This window comes from Octopus sinensis, linkage group LG2 (assembly GCF_006345805.1).
Source record: "Octopus sinensis linkage group LG2, ASM634580v1, whole genome shotgun sequence".
NCBI classification, from domain to species: Eukaryota; Metazoa; Mollusca; class Cephalopoda; order Octopoda; family Octopodidae; genus Octopus; species Octopus sinensis.
Window position 1 is genome coordinate 166,284,202 of NC_042998.1, and position 8,956 is coordinate 166,293,157.

General features: G+C 33.5%; 1 long non-coding RNA gene across 1 annotated transcript in view; it reads right to left on the reverse strand.

Moving 5' to 3' along the window:
• Positions 1-625: 625 nt before the first annotated feature.
• LOC118762352 overlaps positions 626-8,956 on the reverse strand; it is a 20,055-nt gene continuing 11,724 nt past the window's right edge. The window contains exon 4 of the long non-coding RNA XR_004998099.1: positions 626-754. This is a non-coding gene — a long non-coding RNA (uncharacterized LOC118762352). The remainder of the gene's footprint in view (positions 755-8,956) is intronic.

An 8,956-nucleotide genomic window follows, 5' to 3' on the forward strand; every position in this document is an offset into this window, starting at 1 on the left:
TCGTGGTCAATGCATAATTTTGTGTACATCTGGGAAGATAAGAACATAGATTACTGTGTCCCTAATCCTGTCAGGGTGAACATAATCGGCATAATCGGTCGGGTAAGGAAGGTCTTTTGTCGTATAAGTTTTCCCAATTCCTAAATTCAATCATTTATTGCGCTTACCTTTCTTTCTTTTCTTTTTTTCTTTCTTTGTCTTTCTTCTCTTCTTGCTCCTTCCCACTCCTGTAACCGCATTATACAGGATGCGTGTGTTACACAGTACATAAAGAATAAGTTATTTCGTAGATTTCAATACAGTGAAAAGATTTCAAGTACAGTAAAGAAATGCACGCATTTTTATCTACGTGCATAACAGAAAAAAGAAAAGAAAAGTAGAATATAAAGAAGATTAGAGAGAAAAGAGAGAGAAAATAAAGATTAGTGAGAGGTGGGAATGATTGAAAGAGAGAAAAATAGTTTGTAGGGAGAAGGTAAAAGCAAGTACATGTAATGTAGAAATTATATAAGAACTATGGATTCGTAAAATAATATAGAAAAAAGAGTGAGAGAACATATATATACATACATAGATACATAGATACATACATACATACATACATACATACATACATAACATACATACATACATATATATATATATATATATATATATATATATATATACCGGAGTAAACACATAAATGTGAAACAGGTGGAAAAAAGAGTACTCAAATACCAGAGGTAGAGCAATATGCTTTATCTAAAAGCAGCTGAATTCATCAAAACCTGTTACTCGGAGTTTCACGAACAAAACTGTCCGACGAACGGGAACGTGAAACTCCGAGTAACATATTTTGTTGAATTTCTGCTGCTTTTAAATAAAGTATATATATATATATATATATATATATATATATATAACACATTCGTAGTTTGTTCAATTTGAAATACAAAATAGTACAAATGAATATTCAAGCTGGTAATATATAAAACTTAGGCTCCAACAAAATCTATACAATTAGAAATGTATCCATTTGAAATTTGTCCCAATTTAGCTGTTACACCATGTGTGTGTGTGTGTACTAGAATTGAAAAAATGCGCACGCTCAGAAGGGTTATAGAATGTCATAATAAACCTTAAAAAGTATGGGACTAGCATTGTTGCTAAAAAATATTGGAATCCCTATATTTTGTACATTCTGTGGTATCTTAAAACGAAAAAAGACTCATGTCACGATAATTATTAAACCGAGTTCTTAATATAAAAATTTGAAAATGTGCAAAATATGATCTTTAACTTCGAATAAGTAAATTCATTATAATGCTCTTCATAACAACGTATATAAAAAACATACTGCACTCTGCATGCAAATTGCCATGATAATAAAACAAAACTGGATTTATGATGCAATTGAATCTATATAATAGCGAAAGTACGAAACCGAAATAATTATAAACAAAAATAATTCGCATTGTGATACACATATTAATGGAACAGTTATGCGAATTAAACAGATTATTACTAAACTATTTTTGATTGATACTTGTAAATTTATAAAAATTATCATTCATAGATAGAATTATTGCATAAAGATGACATTAGTATTTTGTACACAATTATTTTGTTAAATTTGAGTATACGATAATTTAACTTCGTAAATTTTTAATACAACTTAATTTCGATGAACTAATCAAATTTCTTGTGATAAAAGGATGCCACAGAATGTACAACATATAGTAATTCTTATGTTTTTGAGCAACAATGCTCGTCCTATACTTTCTAAGGTTTATTATGACGTTCTGTAATCCTTTTGAGTGTGTGCATTTTTCAATTCTAGTTTCGTACTTTTTAAGGCAACGCTTGTAATATTTTATATATGTACCGTATTTCTCCTAATGATGTGGCATCCTCAAATTAACTGACACCCAAACGGCGACCAATTAAAAAAGTGTGACTCACACAATATTAAAAAATCTACGATAAAATCGATAATAATTGTCGTATTTGTTTATTATTATACGGAGAGATACTGAACAGTAGCTAGTATATTATATCTGTACTATAAAGAAATGTATTTTAAAAAAATATTAATAATATTAATTTTTAGAAAATTATTTGCAAAATCTAAACGACATACCATGCAACGAAGAGAAGGCGCAAATGAGTAAGACAAAATTCTGGAAAACAGCTGCATGCCAAACTATCGTTTATTGGTTGATTGAATTGAAAATTAACCAATAAAATGCGATCACCACGCGAACGGCCACGGATCCCTTACACTTTTATTCGCAACCTAGGAATATATTGTCAGACACACTGCAGACTCGACTATAACATTCTATTGTCGGTTACTGCGTGATAGGGAGAATAATATGTATACATATAGTTTTCAAATTCTGGCGTAAGGCTAACAATTCTGGAGAGGAGGTTAAGTCGATTACATCGACCTCAGTGTTCATCTGGTACTTATTTCATCGACCCCAAAAGGATGAAAAACAAAATCAACCGCGGCAGAATTTGAGTTCCCTTTTAGATTAAACTAAGTTGAGGCAGATATGAAAGTTTGGAATTTACATTAAAAAGTAAAGATGTACAGAGTATGCATATTTAATTCATGTTTGTCTATACAATATACATTTCTTAAAGTTTCTGGTCGTTGGTAAACATATACCGCACTATTTCATCCTTCTTTGAATCGTCAGCACATCATAACTCGAGACACATAAATTAAATTAAAATGAAGGGTTTTATTGGAACCAGACTAAGGCGCTGGCTGCTATCGGTTGGCTCCAAACATCAGCAGGCAATGGTCATCTTGAAAGGGATCCAGGTAACAACTGAGAAGGCCAACCATTGCATATGGTTGAAAAAGTGTGATGAAACGTGGCTGGAGAGGGTGCTGGAGATCCCAAAACGAACTTAAAATCGGAACACTCGTCAGTTGAAAAGATAGTGAAGCTTCACATTCGGCTTTTATGGTGGGGTGGCACTGAAAAGCTGTCGAAAAGAAGTGCCCAAAACGGCACGCATTCTCTCCCTGAAACCTATTAACATCATTATCCGGAGTTTTCAAATGACTGCACTTGCACAAACAAGCTCTTTCCAAATCTCAATGGATAAATGATTATTTGATAGAACAATGCAGATGTATATATAGATACAAAGATAAATAGAGTCAGAGAAAGCACAGACATATATATTATTCGCATGTTGTTCAACTCTAACTCAAATTTGATCGGACTCACGTATGATCAAAGATATTCCATCCACGATCTTCCCCACCTTGTTTTAAAATATGTTTATTCAAGTCCCCATTATCCAATGTGTCCATAATTTATCATGGCAGTAGGGTCTAATTTGAGGATGATTTCGTTGCTATATGTAGCAGATCGATCGATTATATAGAAGTTAGAAGTATACATAAAGATATACAGAGTTAGAAAATGACAGCCTTAAGCTGGTGGAGATGGACAACTATATATATACTGTATAATCTAATTAATATTGTGATCTAATTTGTTTTTTGTAAAACGATGTATGCATATGTGCACATGTATGCTTAGAACTCATTAATATAACGGTAAACTTTTTATTTCCATGCAATAACGCACACATGCATTAAATAACAAATCATGATGATTTGATATTTTTCCTGAAAGGCTTTCGCACATAAACACAAATTCAAATTAGTTTAACCAATGAGCATAGATATTTATAACGACCGTATGTTAATTTTTTTATAATCATGTATGTATATGTGTGTGTGTATTTGTATATGTTTGTGGGTATAACATTATATATATATATATATAATATATATATATATATATATATATATATAATATATATATATATATATATATACGTTTAAATATTTGTTGTGCAAGATTTTTTATGTGAAGTCGTGTGTTGAAAAGATATTGTTATATTTCGGAATGGTCATATTGCCAGTTTAGCCAATAAAAAACACACAGCACTATATATTTGGTGTTATTTTGCTTCAGTGATATTTATTTTTTACATTAATCTTAATCTTATTTCGGCCAAAGTTCTTTCGTCACACTCCTGTGACCGCATCAGTGGTCCTTGTTTTCTTCTCACTTATTTGTGTCTCTCTCTTACTAACCGTCAGCCATTTTGTATTTCTATTGTATGTCTTCATTTGCGCATGCTTATATCTCTATGTGCGTCTATGTTTATTTAGTCTGTGTGTTGTGGGGGGGATGCCTGTAATATTTGTATCTTCTGTTTATATACATTCTTGTATTTGTATTTTGTTTTTGTTGTTGTTGCTTTTGTTCTAATTTTGTTAATGTTTACATCCACCCATTATTATCATTACATATGCTTGTATGTATGTATAACAACAATATTAGTAATAATAATAATAAATCTAATCGAAAAAAAAAAATAAAAAAAAAAAATAATTATATATATATAATTATACATACATATACATATACATACATATATATATATCATACACACACATATACACCCAACAAACATAATACACATATATATACATATACACACATACATACATATATACCTATATACATATAATAGTTATTCATTTCTATTTCTTTAATTATCTGTGTATTTATTATGTTTGCAGGATCCATTATCGTCATATGTTGTGGTGTGTGCTATTGCTCCATTCTAGTTTTCTATTCAGGCTAGGTTTATTTCTATTATAGTGTAGCTTCTGTAATTTGTCTAATTGTTGCATCTGTTCTATGTGTGGACAATATCTTAATCTCTATGTTATTGATTGATCCCCCGTTGTTCCTGTTCGGCGTGTTGGTACAGAATCGATGAGCTCTTACCTTCCTTGAGTTGTCCTCCAATGTTTCATTCACCCGCTCTCCAATGCTTCTCGCTGTTTCCCTACGTATGTTACTGTCTTGTTACTGCATCGTCCCTCCATACATCTTATATATAGACCACATTTCTGGCTTTACAGTTTGTTTGTGGGCTAAATCTACATACAGTGCAATAGTTATCCGTACAGAGGGTTCTCTACTAAAAGGATAGGTTCTACCAATTATAGATCTGATAGGTTGCCTGGCTTTTCAACAACCTTAATTCTTAGTTTAAGTTTATCTAGGGTCCTTCTAAAGCGGTACGCCAGTTCACCTCCAGGGGTGGTGTCAACGAACATGACACTCTTGTATTTTGGCTATCATACCAAGAGTTGGCCTTCCCTATTTTCTTTTTGTCTTTCTATAGTGTTCCATGACTTGTTCCTATAGAGTGGGCAAATCCCATTCCTATCATTACATAATATATTATCAAATTTCTTCATGGCTCCTTTGTATACTCTGATCCTTTCTTTATGGCTGTAACCTGAGAACTGCATGCGGTGAATGAAATACTGTATGTGTCTCTTTAATTCTGTAGGCTCGCACATCGTGACCATTTCTCATTATTCTGACGAGGTCTGCCATCAAAATATTGAATTTGGCATTGCCCGCAATGGCTGAGTTCCGGTGGATCAGGTATTTTGAGGCCATAGGTTTTGCATAGTATGAATGAAGGATTTGGGTTTTATTTTTCAGAATTTCTAGCCAGAGTTCAGTGTCTAGTACTGGTAGTCTATGGTTGGGTGTTTAGTGGGGTAGTCTATTGTGACCTTAATACTCTGGTGGATGGAGTTAGCTATTTGCTGGATGCTCTCCATAGTTATTAGTTCTATTACTATATCAACATTACTCTCTGTGGGGGTGCCTTTACTACTATGTTGATATCATCAACATAGCGAGAGTACATGTTTACGAGTATGGATTTCTGCAGTAGGCATTCCTTAAGCCTTCTGTCCCACCATACCATGAAGAGGTTGGCCACATCACCAGCGATACTAACACCGATGACTGCCCCCTCGTCCTGGGCATATATTTTATTATTAAATTTAAATGTGTGGCCTTTTTTTTTTTTTTCGATTAGATTTATTATTATTATTACTAATATTGTTGTTATACATACATACAAGCATATGTAATGATAATAATGGGTGGATGTAAACATGAACAAAATTAGAACAAAAGCAACAACACAAAAACAAAATACAAATTACAAGAATGTATATAAACAGAAGATACAAATATCTACAGTTATCCCCCCCACACACACTAAAATAACATAGACGCACATATAGTATAAGCATGCGCAAATGAAGACATACAATAGAAACAAAATGGCTGACGGTTAGTAATGAGAGACACAAATAAGTGAGAGAAAACAAAGGACCACTGATGCGGTCAGGAGTGTGACGAAAGAACTTTGGCCGAAATAAGATTAAGATTAATGTAAAAAATAAATATCACTGAAGCAAAATAACACCAATATATAGTGCGTGTGTTTTTATTGGCTAAACTGGCAATATGACCATTCCGAAATATAACAAATATATATATTATAGATATATATATATATATATATATATATATATAATATATATATATATATATAAAACTGCGAGTTGTGTGAGTGTCTGTCCCCTTCGATTTAGATTCCTAACTACTCCCACTTTTGCGGTGCAGTTTAACCAAATTCGGGTATCTTATAGTCGTGATTCATATCGACCCGTCTGAGTCTACGATTTTAAAATAATTTAACATCATTTTTTAATTCCATTTTATGCAAATTTTTGTGTGTCGATGGCGGCGGAGTTGGCGTCCATGGTCACACCACCTGCACCTGTTTGCTTCTCCTTTTTCTTCCCTCCCTCTCGTGAGCTGTGGGGAAGTGGAGTGTAGGAAATCAACGTCGTAAAGCGTTGTCAAGGAGACCAGCGTTCTTTTAGAACAACGACTTCATGGCTTGAAGACACCCAAAACAGAAATGGCTAAGAAAGCCCGAATTGGCATCTATAAGGGAAGTAACTCTCTAAAAATGCTTATATAGTTATTTCCCTTACAAACCCGAGCAACGCCGGGCGATACTGTTAGTATATATATATATTTCACTTTTTCAATATCAGTGTCAATCGATACTGGAAAAGTATATGTATTGTGAAGGGAACCAACTTCTCGTCGACAACTATAATTGTCACAACGATGACGGGTCAATACCCGAAACTCGAGTCCGTGTGTATCATAAGTTGAAGACGGGAGGATGGCTTCCTTTGCAAATACTGATAGGGCACAGAAAGTGTGTCTATAGCCAGCTGGAGGAGGTGTCATCCTGGGGCGGCTACAAACTACAGTAGCATTCACCCTTAGGGGTTAGCCATATTCAAATGGCAAATATACGTCACTATATATATATTATTCTATTTTCATTTTTATTTTATTCTTTATTATATTTAAGTTAATCCATTAAGTCTCTCTCACACACACACTATGTAATAAAACAATTTCATATATTTAGTCTGTTGGAAAGAACATATTGTTCACCATGTAATTCTTTAAATGTCTAATATTTCCATGATGATATTTTGCTCACAACTTAAAAATGCAAATTTATCGAAACAATTGTAGGAATGATTATCAATAATTTAATAAATTAATTATAAACCATTAACTCCCTATTTTCTTCTCTTAATTGAATATATATTTTTCTTCGCGCGCGTGCGAGCGTGGAGGTCATGTGTTCAATTCCTGCGCGCGGTATGTGTCCTGGAGAAGTACTTTATTCACGTTGCTCCAGTCACTCAGCTGCAAAAAATAAGTATACCTGTATTTCAAAGAGCTACACTTGTCACACTCTGTGTGGCGCTGAATTTCCTGTGAAGCGAAAAAGGGATATGTATCTGTGGAGTGCTCAGCCACTTGCGTGTTAATTTCGCGAGACGGCTTTTCCTCTGATAGGATCAAGTGGAACCCTCGTCATCGTAACTTATGGAGAGCCAGTTAAAAAAAATATATGTCGTGTGTGTGTGTGTGTGTGTGCGTGTGTGTGTGTGTGCGTGTGTGTGTGTGTGTGAATCTTTGTGTTTTTCCCCAACATCACTTGACAATCAATGGCGGTGTTTTACGTCCCTGTAACATAGCGGTTCGGCTAAAGAAACGATAGAATAAGTACTAATACTTGAAATAAAAACAAAAAAAAGGCACTGGGGTTGATTCATTCGCCTAAAATTCTTCAAAGCGGTGCCCCAGCAACCCCAGTAAAAGATAAACAGATATATGGATATATATATATATATATATATATATATATATATATAGGCACCATTAAAGGCTACAAACCTCATTCAGGGATAACAAAATCCTATGAACCTATACAAAGTGTATTGAACATTCTATTTAATACTCCGCTGCAAGGTAACTATATAAACCGTGGTTTATATTTTATTTATTTATTATAATAATAAAATGAGAGAATAGAAAGGTAATTAATAAATTATTGTTTATTAGGTAAGAAATTGAAAAACATCCCTTACAGCTGTTTCAATTCAGGCTCTCAGAAAATTAATTAATTAAATTAATAATCATTTGGGAGTCGAATCTCTTCAGAGGTAGATAAAGGTAGAAACCGGTCGACGTGAGTCCAAATACTTGAATGTATGCTGAGAAATTGTTTTGGCCCGTTTGCCTTCGGACGGTTGATTTCTGTAGTTATTATCAGTGTATTTTGGCGATTTAAAAAGGAGTTTTGACTATTATTCCGAGGAGGTAGACATATTTAGTATGGACTTTGATTAATTTTAATCCTTTAGCTATTTAATGCATTTTTGGGGCCTACAATCGCCTATATTATTGATTCTGTTATTATAATTTTAAAATTGTTACACTAGATAATAACAGTCAATGATATTTTCGAAAATTATTTTTTCGTGAATTATTTGATTATTTGCTCCGTATTGAAATTATATATATATAATGGCGGTGCCCCAGCATGGCCACAGCTCATGAGCTGAAACTAGAATCAATCATATATATATGTGACTATTGGGATCGACTCAAGTAGCTCAGGCTTTACTCCCCCCAACGCCGTCATGAGCGCTATATCATCTGTATGATGCGAA